Source organism: Bos taurus, chromosome 12 (genome assembly GCF_002263795.3).
Source record: "Bos taurus isolate L1 Dominette 01449 registration number 42190680 breed Hereford chromosome 12, ARS-UCD2.0, whole genome shotgun sequence".
Lineage (NCBI taxonomy): Eukaryota > Metazoa > Chordata > Mammalia > Artiodactyla > Bovidae > Bos > Bos taurus.
Genome location: NC_037339.1, coordinates 53,288,204 through 53,301,513, shown reverse-complemented (window position 1 = coordinate 53,301,513; position 13,310 = coordinate 53,288,204).

Sequence of the window (13,310 nt, the reverse complement as noted above, 5' to 3'; positions counted from 1 at the left end):
GTAGACAGTTGTCTATGCAATGTATAAAATTTTAGTGTTAATTTTCTTACTTTATAGAGTTCACTTATGTTATACTTGGTTCAAACAATTTCGCCATTTTCTTTTTAAAATTGCAACATGATTAATGAAAACAACTAAATGCTAACTAACAGTCTTTATGAACAAATACATGCCATTTTACAAGTATATCTGTAAATGTTTCATTAACATTTAACTGTGTGATTAAAACTTCTGACTATATGGATCACATAAGCTTTCATTCTCTCATGGTACTCTTGATTTTACTTTTGTGTAATCTGTGCTTCTTTTTATCCTCTGTTGATTCTGATACAGATTTTATGAAGATGGTGTGACAAGCCAAGTATATGTTGCTTAAGTGTTTACTTTCACACCCCTTGCCCTGCTTTGAAGAGTTCTTGTGTCTCGTGAGAAAGTTTTCTATTCATAAGGATTTCAGGATAACATTTTATCTTTCCCCCAAGAGACTCAAATTTTTTTCCTCAAAACTTGGATACAATTTGTTTAAAACTTTTCATGGCCAACTTTTTCTCTCTGGACCAAAGTAATAATTCTATACACATTTCCCTAATATGTCAGTTCTACAGTCAGACACGACTGAGCGACTGAACTGAACTGAACAAAGTTAATATTAGCAACAAGGTTTAAATAGATTGATTCTTAATTCTGAGTATCTGAAAAGAATACGTAAACAATGATTTTCCCAAGGGCTGATGCTAATGCTGGGCTAGGATGACAATCTAAAATTCATTTGGTATTTAGATTAGGGCAGATATTAGTTCCCCACCCCTCAAACACAGAACCCCCTGGCAGGCATGTTGAATTTACACTCATTCAAGAGGTGATATTTAGGATGTTGTGTTTTTTTTCCAAAACTGGCACAGACATTAGATAACTAATATGTGAAAAGGCACATGGATATTAAAATGCTACAGGAGGTCTGGCTCTCCGAGGCTTGGTTTTAGAAAATAGCATGCACCAAATGTTTCAGGGAAAAGCATAAAATCTACATTATGTACCTAATTGTACTGTATTGCATCACAGAGCTGGGGATTTTTTTCTTCCCTGACCACAGCTGGTGATAACAATATGCCCCGGAGCATGAAAGAATCAAGCACCGTGAATATAGGGCTGCTTCTTACTGTGTTTTTTCTGAAAGGGTGGGGAAAGATGTTAGCTTCAAAACTTTCTATATACACCAATGATAGCACTCTTAACTTAACAGAGTCTATGGCTGTGGGCTAAAATACTGACCAGATTTAGCCACTATCATGAGGAAAGGAACTGGAGAAGAAGGAACACAGCAGTCAAGTATATACCATTGCAGATCTGGGTAGGGGACAAACTGTATTTATAAGAGGGTACCACTGGGATTCCAAAAAAGTCCCTGGTATTAATGAGGAGCCTACCTTGTTAAACCATGTCACGGAATTGAGCTGGTCCCAATAGGCCACTCTTCTCTCATTATGTCAGAAGCTGGCCACACAAAGTGGGGTGTAGGGGAGTGAAAAGTGTTCAAATGGAGTAGTCATGTTGTGCCTTCCGAAACTGACACCACCATCACCCGAGTAAAACGGAAGCAGAGGCTTCCAGCCTTGCTCCCTGCTACATCCTTACCTAGAAAGAAAAAACCCTCCAGACATGGTATCTGTTGCACCTTATACAGAATAGTTTTTGGAGTCACTCTCTCAATTTTTTCTTCCTTTTAGCACATCTACAAGGGATGTCAAATTTTTAGAGTAAATCACATTCCATGTACCACAGTTCAGTTTTGGATAGGATAACACCTGTCTCCAAAAACGAATTGGATTATTTTTAAGTCAGATTTTATTATACTTATTCTTTTCTTTAAAAATTTTGTCTTTTGGACTCTGTGGGAGAAGGAGAGGGTGGGATGATTTGGGAGAATGGCATTGAAATATGTATAACATCATATATGAAACGAGTTGCCAGTCCAGGTTCGATGCAGGATACTGGATGCTTGGGGCTGGTGCACTGGGACGACCCAGAAGGATGGTATGGCGAGGGAGGAGGGAGGAGGGTTCAGGATGGGGAACACATGTATACCTGTGGCAGATTCATTTTGATATATGGCAAAACCAATACAATATTGTAAAGTTAAATAAAATAAAATTTAAAAAAATAAAAATAAAGTTTCAAATAATTCACTAGTAAAAAAAAATTTTGTCTTTTATATGTTAAATTATTATTATGCAAAATTATATTTAGGTAAATACCCAGGTCCTAAGAATTCAAAAATTTTTTATCTCTGCACACTTAATAATAGATGGAATATGAGTAATTTCTTTTTTTATTGGATGATTCCATTTATATAGCATCTAATGACATTTTAGAAATGAGAAACAGATATGTGATTTCCAGGAGTTAGAGACAGTAGGAGTTGAGGATGAGTTGTTTCTTATTTTGCAGTAAGAGAGAATGTTGCAGAGAAAATAAATGACTTTATTTTTTCAATACAACAACTTTGTCCAAAAATTTACCAACTTTGCAATATTTGAACCACATGGTCATGAAGCCAGCATGGTAGACAGAGGTCCTGCTTGTCCTCCTGAAATAATTTTTTTCCCTGTCATCAGCTTTCATGTTCCTATTGCTCTTTCCCACTCTTTCTTTTTTCCCTTTTTCTCTGCATTCTCTCATTCTCCTGTATCAGCATCTCCAATTTGCATTTCATTTTTTTAAATTTAAAAACTTACTATCAATGCAGTGTAGATTAGTTTGTGAACTGTACTGTAAACTGACTTTTAATGGAAATAAGAGTTTTGTGTCATACTGCCATCTAATGGTGTCCATGATGTTGGGCCTCTTCCATAATTGACTGCACATATTTAATGAAAGAACAAGCTTCCCAGATGGCTCAGCAGTAAAGAATCCACCTGCAATGCAGGAGACACAGGAGACATGGGTTCCATCCCTGGGTCAGGAAGATCCCTTGGAGGAGGAAATGGCAACCCACTCCAGTATTCTTGCCTGAAAAATCCTATGGACTGAGACGCTTGGTGGGCTACAGTTCAAAGAGTCTCAAAGAGTCAGACACGACCGAGCACAGCACAGCACAGCAACAGAAGAACAAGTTATTAATTAAAAGGCAATTCTCAGACTTGAAGAATTTTGGGGGAAAAAATGTTTTATATAATACAAAGAATGAACACCTTTAAAACCAGTTTTCATGTTTTAAGTCATTTGCATATCAAAATAGTAGATTTCTTTAGAGCTGATTTTAATATCAGAGAGATTAAACCAGGACATTTATTTCTGTAGCTTGTACTCTAATAATTTCTCCCTACTGCTGCTGCTAAGTCACTTCAGTCGTGTCCGACTCTGTGGAACCCCATAGACGGCAGCCCTATAGCCAAAGACTTTCAGTAATTATCAACCTACCTATTAGTCTGATAATTCACAGGTAGCATACAGATTCATTTTCTCATTTGTGTATGTTTTCTGAGGTTTTACACTGGAGCTGGCCAAGACCCCTAGGTATTTCCTTTTAAAAGGCAAGCATGGACCCTTTTAGTGCTTCTATCACACTCACAGGAAGTGGTTATCTTCATGGAAAGTGAAAGTGATAGTTGCCTGGGCATGTCCCTCTCTCTGTGACCCCATGGACTGTGGCCCGCCAGGCTCCTGTGTCCACGGAATTCTCCAGGCCAGAATACTGAAGTGGGTAGCCAGTGCCTTCTCCGGGAATTTTCCCAACCCAGGGGTCGAACCCAGGTCTCCTGCATTGCAGGCAGATTCTTTGCCATCTGAGTCACATCTATATGGAGGGAGAATGGAAAAGCCCTCTGACTAGCTCTAGCTCTAGTTTCAGTTTCTTCCAGTTCTGTAGCTGCTTCGGGAATTCTTTTGCCTTGGCTGAGGAATCTACTTCCTGAACTTCAGTTTTCTTAGCTCTTAGTTGAAAGGGTGGAGTAGTTTATTTTTAAGGTACCCTATTGCTTCAAAAGCATGTCATTTTTATGTTATATCCATCTAGGACACAGGTAGGAACATAGTTTAATTCAGCAACATGGGCCAAAAGTCTTTACAGTCATAGTTTTGTTCCTGAAACCATCTGATATAGTGAGAGGTAGAAAATAGTGACTATGCATCAGGTAAATAAATTCTAGCTAGCTATTAAGAATACTCTTATCCCCACGTTGCTAATCCAGTCTGTCATATTATCTGAAAAATAAGCCATTGCAAGATGATTTTTTTAAACACAAAGTAAGAGAATGTACACAGAATTAAAATGAGCCTATCAAGATTAAAATAATATTCGAGATAATATATTTTATCTTTGTATTTTATATGTACATTGTGTCTACATAATAGGCATGGAGACACAAAGAAGCATATTAATTATCCTGACATAGTACATTGTAGGTGTAGGAGAGCTTTACTCTAAGTCACTATCAATGTAAAACAGCAGAGAGAAGAGTAAAATAGTACATGGTCAAAACAAGAATACAGTAGTAACAGACTAAAATTGGGATTACAGAAGCTCATTAAATCAGATGGAGACAGGTTTGATCAGACAGGTCTAATGCACAAAGAATAGCAGTGTTTGGAACACCACTGACAAAAATCACCACAATTTTATTCAAACTCCTAATTGTGAGACTTCCATGAAGAAATGAATGTAATACTTCTGGAACTATCTCTATGAGGTTCATGATTTCAGAAATTTTAAATATGTAAGATTGTCTCTTAAAGCAATTTAATGTTTTCAATTAATCACTCTACTTACTAAGAAGGCAAAACGGAAGAAATCTGCAGTTATAAAAATTTTTACCCAAGGAGAATATAGGTTTCAGGGAAATTTTGGTTTTGCTTAAAGAAAAAAAAAAAAAAGCCTAGTGACTGTGAAGATGGTAGAAAACAGCTAGGAAAGTTTGAGTTCAAAATTAGAAATAAGTTCACAAACTCTCGTGCTTTCCCTTCCTTCTTTTTTCCTTCCTTCCTTCTCTTTTCTTTCTCTTGTTTTCCTTTAATTTTCAATAATTTTCAGTTAGGTTAGACAGGTCTTAAGGAAAACAAAAAGTGAGAAAGAGCCGTTCATTTGTTCTTTTCTACCAGGAAGTTATCTAAGAATCAGCTGGGAAAAAAAATAATCCATCAGTCCACAGTCATATACACATCATAAATTCTCAAGAATTTATAGTGAAATAAAAATGTTTACTGCCTGTATGGATGTGTTTCCCAGAAACAGAGAAACCAACATCTAATTCAGAGTGCTAGAAGTGTTATCTGATACTACAGACGAAAAAGCAGTATGTTTCATAAACACACAAGTAATAAAATCCTTGAGTAAGTCCTGAAGGGAGAAACAAGAGCCAGGGGCTACAAATCATTAAGAAGATTTAGATTATAAACCAGAGCCTGATCTGCACACCTAGAGAAGAAAGAGTCCCAGACTGGGAAGATTAAAATATCTCAGAATTTGGCATTCATTAAAAGCACAATTTTGAGTTCTTTGGGCTTTTGTGTGTCCTATTGTGCTTTTCGGACCTACATTAGTCTAGTTACTCAGAACACAGCAGTATAGCTTTGCACTAACGTTGCCCTGTGGCTTAATTTCCCAATTAAACTTAAACAAATTTCTCAAATGCTCATAAAACCCTTGGTGGCAAGATCAGTGCACCTGAATATTTAATTATTTGAATGTCAGTCTAAGACATAGATAATTGGCAGCTAATAGAAAATGCCTAAGACCTGAAAACAAAAGACTCTTCCATGATTGATCAGGATTATCCTATGGTTATCCTAAAGAAGCAAAAAGATAGTAGAAAACTGGGGAAATATAAGAAATAATTAAGACAGAGGGAAAAAAAAGATGCTTGAATTGTAATATTATCCTAGCAGTGGAACTTTGGCTGCGGTTGGATAATAGAATGAATATTAACAGACTATCTATGCATATCACCAGATTAAGTGATTGTTTTTCGCAAAATGCCAGGCATAGCCTAGTTGAAAATATGCTTGTCTTCTTTGGCTCTAATATTTCAACATAAGTAAATATGAAGCTCAGCAAAATAAATATATGTATCAGACAACATTTAACAAAATAAAATTAATCTAGTGACCCTCATAAATCAACTTAATTATATACCTAGTGAAATGGCTGGAGACTTGGCTGGAAGATGATAAACCAGAGGTGGTGGTATAAGAGTTATTGAGCTCAGGAGGGGTCCCAGTGGGAAGCCCAGGGAATTAGTACTGGGCTCAGTCTTACTTTACATCTTAATTACTGATTTCAAAGAAAGGCTAAACTGCACATTAACTAATTTGCAGATGGTACTAAACTGGCAAACACTGGGAATTGCAGATTAAAAATCCAAAGGGATTTTAAGCCGTTAGAAATAGGAATCAGTACCACCCAATCCTTTCAGTAATAATAACAATGATCATGATGGTGATGAAACAAAAACTCTGGTTAAATTCTTTTGTGGGAACATCGTGGAGAAAGATGTGGAAGAAAGTATTTTTCTTCAAAGCACCTACTCAGGAAACTTAATGTGCAGAAGCATTGATAGAACACACACGGCATCAGATGGAGCAGAAAGGACAGGAATAAGGGATCCCAAAAATACTACGAATGTATATTTCCTGGCCCAATTCTCTTCATGCAGCTGAGAAACATGACCCATCACCCCATTCCCACTATGTGTGCATACCCTTCCTACCACGTGACTCCTCAAGTAACAACCTCTAATTCTTACTCTTCGTATTTATAGTCATCTTGGAACCTAGGGATTCTTCAATTCAAGGTTCTAAACTGTGTTATGTCTGTGAGAATTAAAAGACGCTGTGATCAACATCTATGTTTGCCTCTCATCTTTTTCAAACACAAACGGCAGAAGGCTGAGGTGGGGTAGGATAAAGGACAAAAAGAATACATGCATAGCATCTGAGTAGGAAAAACTATTATCGATAAAAAAAATTTTTCAAAAAATGTCTGAAAGCCAGAAAGGAAGGAAATGTGTTTTGAAATGAAACACTGGGTAAAGTCAGCCTAGAAGACACTACCAGGGAGTGAAGAATATTGTTTAATGGACCCTCCAAGTGACTCTGGGTTCAGAAGCAGCCAATGACCAAGTAAAGGAAAGAGAAATGAAGTTGAAAGGGGAGTCAATAAAGATCTTTTATGGGACTATTGTGCTAATCCATGCACCCACCCCACCCCCACAACCAAGTCAGAACTCAGATAGTTGGCATTCTCTCCAGGAAAAGCATCACAAGGCTATTGTCTAAAGAAACTGAACCAAAGCTTAAAGAGAACAGATTCCAATATGGATGTTGCTTTTCAAACCACTGAAAGTCCTCATTGTTCTGGAATTTGGGGAGCTGGAGGCAGGCAACTCATTCTCTGTCCATTTCTTCTCAAGTGAAACCTCTTAAGCCCTGGGCCTACTAGAGCAGTCTTGTTGAGGAGGGAAAAGGGGAAGACATGTGTTCACCACGCCTCCTACAGCACAGAAGGACAGAACTGTTGATATGTGCAGACTTGAGTAGAGACCAAATCACCCCTTGGGCTGAATCAGTCCCACACAGGGTTGCCAATTATAATTCCCCTGCAAGGAGAAACTTCTGCTAAGAAATACAATAGCAGGGGAAACTCACCACAGATACCCTTTGTTTTCAGTGTCAGGCCTGAAGGGATAGCCAAGCATCATCAGACATATGAAGAAACTATATGCAAACCAGTAATAAGAAAGAGAATAACAAGCAGAACACAGACCCTGGAGAAATAAAGATCTTCAGTTCAGTTCAGTCGCTCAGTCATGTCCGACTCTTTGCGACCCTATGGACCACAGCATGCCAGGCTTCCCTGTCCATCACCAACTCCAGGAGTCTGCTCAAACTCACGCCCATTGAGTCAGTGATGCCATCCAACCATCTCATCCTCTGTCATCCCCTGCTCCTCCTGCCCTCAATTTTTCCAAGCATCAAGGTCTTTTCCAATGAGTCAGCTCTTCGCATCAGGGGGCCAAACTATTGGAGTTTCAACTTCAACATCAGTCCTGCCAATGAACACTCAAGACTGATTTCCTTTAGGATGGACTGGTTGGATCTTATTGCAGTCCAAGGGACTCTCAAGAGTATTCTCCAACACCACAGTTCAAAAGCATCAATTCTTCAGCGCTCAGCTTTCTTCACAGTCCAACTCTCACATCCATACATGACCACTGGAAAAACCATAGCCTTGACTAGACGGACCTTTGTTGGCAAAGTAATGTCTCTGCTTTTGAATATGCTACCTAGGTTGGTCATAACTTTCCTTCCAAGGAGTAAGCGTCTTTTAATTTCATGGCTGCAGTCACCATCTGCAGTGATTTTGGAGCTTAGAAAAATTAAGTCAGCCACTGTTTCCACTGTTTCCCCATCTATTCACCATGAAGTGATGGGACCAGATGCCATGATCTTTGTTTTCTGAATGTTGAGCCTTTAAGCCAACTTTTTCACTCTCCTCTTTCACTTTCATCAAGAGGCTCTTTAGTTCTTTTTCACTGTCTGCCATAAGGGTGGTGTCATCTGCATATCTGAGGTTACTGATATTTCTCCCGGCAATCTTGATCTTCAGAAGACCTTTAATATTTTTAGTGATCAGGACCTAATATCTGCTTAAGAATGAGGGAAAAATAAGGTATAATAAATACAACCAACATGAGTTAAAAAGAAAGGCAATTTAAAAATATCAAAGGAAACAAACAAAAAACCCTGATCATGAATTGCATGAAATGTATTTAATGTGATATGAACTTATTTTTTTAAATTCTTAATTTATTTTTCATGCCACACGGCATGTAGGATCCAAGTTCCCCAACCAGGGATCAAACCAGCCCCCCTGCATTGGAAGCACAAAGTCTTAACCCCTAGACCACCAGGGAAGTCCCACCACGAACTTAATAATTGATGAAGTATTTAAAAGAATAACCGAGTTGACTTTCACTTTAGAAACATTCCTTAGGGTGACCAAGAGGTGAAGGCATTGGACCTATAGAGATGAAACTGACTGAGCACACAGTCTGGCTTGGTACTGAACGGTATGGGTATTGTCAGATTAAATGTAAAGACTGGTTACTGATTTTCTGATTTTATCATCAGTGTGTTCTCAAAACACGAGACCTGGTTGAGGTTATTGGAGAGGTTGTAAATATTAACCTAGATAAATTCAAAGTAAAAATAAAGCTGCAAGTCAGACTTTTATGAGAAGGAAAATTTGTGGAGGAGAAAGGCCAGGGCACCAATAGCCTTATCTCACAAAGAAGGAGTCAAGAGTATTGTTCAAAGTTGATGAAAAGATAAAGTGAATATTATTATTAAGTTACAAGTTAAGTTTAAAGAAAAAAACTAAAATAATGATGTAAAAACCGTGAATCAAGGAAAAAAGAGCAGTACAAGATAAATCCTCTTATATTAAGAAGTCAAAAGATAGTTTTGACAATTTATTAGTCAGGAAATAGGGGTAGATGTGTATCATTTAGAGTTATAAAGATAATTGTCACCACAAACTAAAAGAGACAGTAGAAGAGTTTACTTTCAAGGAGTAGAACTGGGGGCAAAGATCATAAGTTCTTTTTGCTGTATTTGATATAAGTCATATACATGTATTTTTCCCAGTAAAAATGATGTCCAACATACTTCATCAATAGTACTTCATTTGTTTAAAAGAGTATAAAAATCAAATAATAGAATAGCATTAAGCACTGCTAGCAGGTATCATTTTTGATTAGACAAACAGCTGACTTATACAAAGTTTGAGAAATGGTGTCTGTAGACATCGTAGAATGATAGCCATAGATAAAAGAACATGGACACATGTGCTTATGTCTAGGCAGTAATGATCACTTCAGTTGATCTCTCTTCCTGTATCTCCTTTTTTGATTTGATTTGATATATAAGAGTCAGATATGACTGAGTGACTTCACTTTCCCTTTTCACTTTCATGCATTGGAGAAGGAAATGGCAACCCACTCCAGTGTTCTTGCCTGGAGAATCCCAGGGACGGGGGAGCCTGGTGGGCTGCCGTCTATGGGGTCACACAGAGTCTGAAGACTGAAGCGACTTAGCAGCAGCAGCATGTGCTCAGTAGTGTCTGACTCTGTGACTCTATGAACTGCAGCGCACCAGGCTCCTCTGTCCATAGGATTTCCCAGGCAAGAATACTGGAGTGGGTGGCCATTTCCTTCTCCAGGTAGCACGGTGGTAAAGAATCCGCCTGGCAATGCAGGGCACATAAGAAATGTAGGTTCAATCCCTTTGAACAACGAAGGAAGTTCCCCTAGAGCCAGAAATGGCAACCCACTCCAGTATTCTTGCCTGGAAAATTCCATGGACAAAAGAGCCTGGTGGGTTATAGACCACAGGGTTGCAAAGAAGCAGACACAAATGAGCACACATGAGCAGTGAAGTATCTCCTTTAGGCATTATGTATATTTCACTGAGATGCCTTTTCGTATTCTACAAACATTAAGGAAGTCTTTCTGCTTATAAAATACAGATTCCTTAACAGGGATCTTCTTAATTTGGTGGCAGTTATGCTTACCTGCCTCATCCCACAATGTTCAATAACACACAAGTTCTCTGTCCCAGTCAAGTTAAACTACACACACTCCTTAGAGATGCTATGTGCCTTATCCTTGCATCTGTGCTACTCCACTAAGCTGAAACACCCTGCCCCACCCTCTCAATCAACACAAATCCCACCCATCCGTCAAGATAATGCTCAAGCCCGGCCTGTTCCATCGAGCCGACCACCCCATCCTGAAGGATGGGACTCTGCACTGTAATTGCACCATTTACCTTCTTCACCAGTTTTTCTCCACCTTTCCTTCCTGATCATCCTTTTTTCTTCTTCATGACAAACATTTCCAGGTCATTCACTATGGAAAGGCTAATTTGAAAACTGGTCATGGACTGTCAGTCTCTTCTATCGCTATTGAATTTTTCAATTTTTTTTGGGGGGGAGGGGAGTGGGGGCCAGAAATTGGTCTCATCAGACACGACTGAGCGACTTCACTTTCACTTTTCACTTTCATGCATTGGAGGAGGAAATGGCAACCCACTCCATTATTCTTGCCTGGAGAATCCCAGGGACAGGGGAGCCTGGTGGGCTGCCGTCTATGGGGTCGCACAGAGTCGGACATGACTGAAGTGACTTAGCAGCAGCAGCCGCCTTAATATAAGCTCTATGAGGATAAAAGACTGCCTTTCATACTGTTTTATACCTCTCACAATGCTTAGGACTGTGTTTCAACAAACTAGACTCTTAATGAAAATTTTTGATTAACTGGATCAGTGTATGATAACTTGCTTTTATAACTTTTTAAATAGAATGATGACATTTAACTTTTAATGTAATTGACCTTAAATAGTGAAGTGTGGGTTTTAACAGACAGTGTAGCATAGAAATAAAAATTGAAAGAATTTAGAGACTGATTTCATTCCTAATTCCATCACTTCCTAGCCTTGTTACCTGGGATCATTTACATAATCTAGCTTTGCCACAGCTTTGTCATTGATAAAATGTGGCTAACAAAATATCTAAAACACTTCCTAGTGTCCTCGTAAGGACCACGTGACACATACAGATTTCAGGATTGTGCCTAATATGCTGCAAGTGTCCAAAAAACTTCAGCTACTTTGTTATTTTCAGCACAAAAGAATCTCAAAACTTCCATTGTTTAACTCTTCACAGGTATGTTTCACTCACACAAAGTCCACAGTAGGTCAAGTGGGAGGAAGAGGTACACAGGAGGCTCTGCTCCATAGAGGCACTCGGGTGCCTAGCCCAGTGGACCCTACCTGAGAAGCGTTCAGGGCCCACAGCAGTGGAGATAACAGCTGGGGTGGAGGGCTGGACCTTTTCCTTTGGACCAATAAGCAACACATGTCACGGCTGCCAACTGCAACAACAACAAAGGACTGGAAAATGTGTGGGAGGACATTAAATGATTAGTAGACCTCCTGTGTCAGCCACAGATCCATGGAGAGAGAATGACAGCAAGTAGAGGTTCAATCTAAACACTAAAAAGTCATAAGGTTATCCTGCATCAGCTTTCAGAAAGAAAAACTTCTGAAACTATGCTGCTGCTGCTGCTGCTACTGCTGCTGCTAAGCTGCTTCAGTCATGTCCGACTCTGTGCGACCCCAGAGACGGCAGCCCATCAGGCTCTGCCGTCCCTGGGATTCTCTAGGCAAGAACACTGGAGTGGGTTGCCATTTCCTTCTCCAATGCATGAAAGTGAAAAGTGAAAGGGAGGTCGCTCAGTCGTGTCCAACTCTTAGCGACCCCATGAACTGCAGCCCACCAGATTTCTCCATCCATGGGATTTTCCAGGCAAGAGTACTGGAGTGGGGTGCCATTGCCTCTCTGAAACTATGCGACTGAATTAAATACTTTCATGTAAGACCTGATGCGAACAGCTGACTCATTGGACAAGACTTTGATGCTGGGAAAGATTGAGGGCAGGAAGAAAAGGGGGTGACAGGATGAGCTGGTTGGATGCCATTACTGACTCAGTGGACATGAATTTGAGCAAACTCAGGAAAATAGTGAAGGACAGGGAGGCCTGGTGTGCTGCAGTTTATGGGGTCACAAAGAGTTGGACACGACATAACAACTGAACAACAGTTGTTGGTCTGACTTCTGAAAATTAGTTATCTCCAACAAATCTGATTGCTACTTTTCATGTTTTTAATAAATGTTTCAAACTTATTCAGAGATCAGAGCTAGAAGGGATCTTGTTTTTAAAACAAAAAGTTGATCTTACCTTTATCCATTATGAAAAGTGAGAGTGTTAGTCACTCAGTCCGACTCTTTGTGAGCCCATGAACTGTAGCCTGCCAGGCTCCTCTATCCATGGGATTCTCCAGGCAAGAATACTGGAGTGGATTGAGATTTCCTTCTCCAGGGGATCTTCCCAACCCAGGGATCAAACCCTGGTCTCCTGCATTGCAGATCTTTACCATCTGAGCAACCGGGGAATTCCTTAGCCATTATATTCAGGGTGTACATGCTGAAGTTTTTTTTACTTATTAAGAAGCTGCACTTCTTATTTGCCGCCAGCAAGGGGAGTTGTAAGAACTCTTAAGTTTCTCCACTATGATCTAAAATGAGAATCTAAAAGGGAATGGAAAACATGATAGATTTAAATGAATTACTTCTGGAAGCCATCAGGGTTCCCTGAAGAAGGGCAACAATATCTTGGAATGCTTTTGAATATTACATCCCGTAGAGTAGCAAAGCACACTTTTTAAAAAACCTTTGTTGTGTAAAGAGCCTCCTA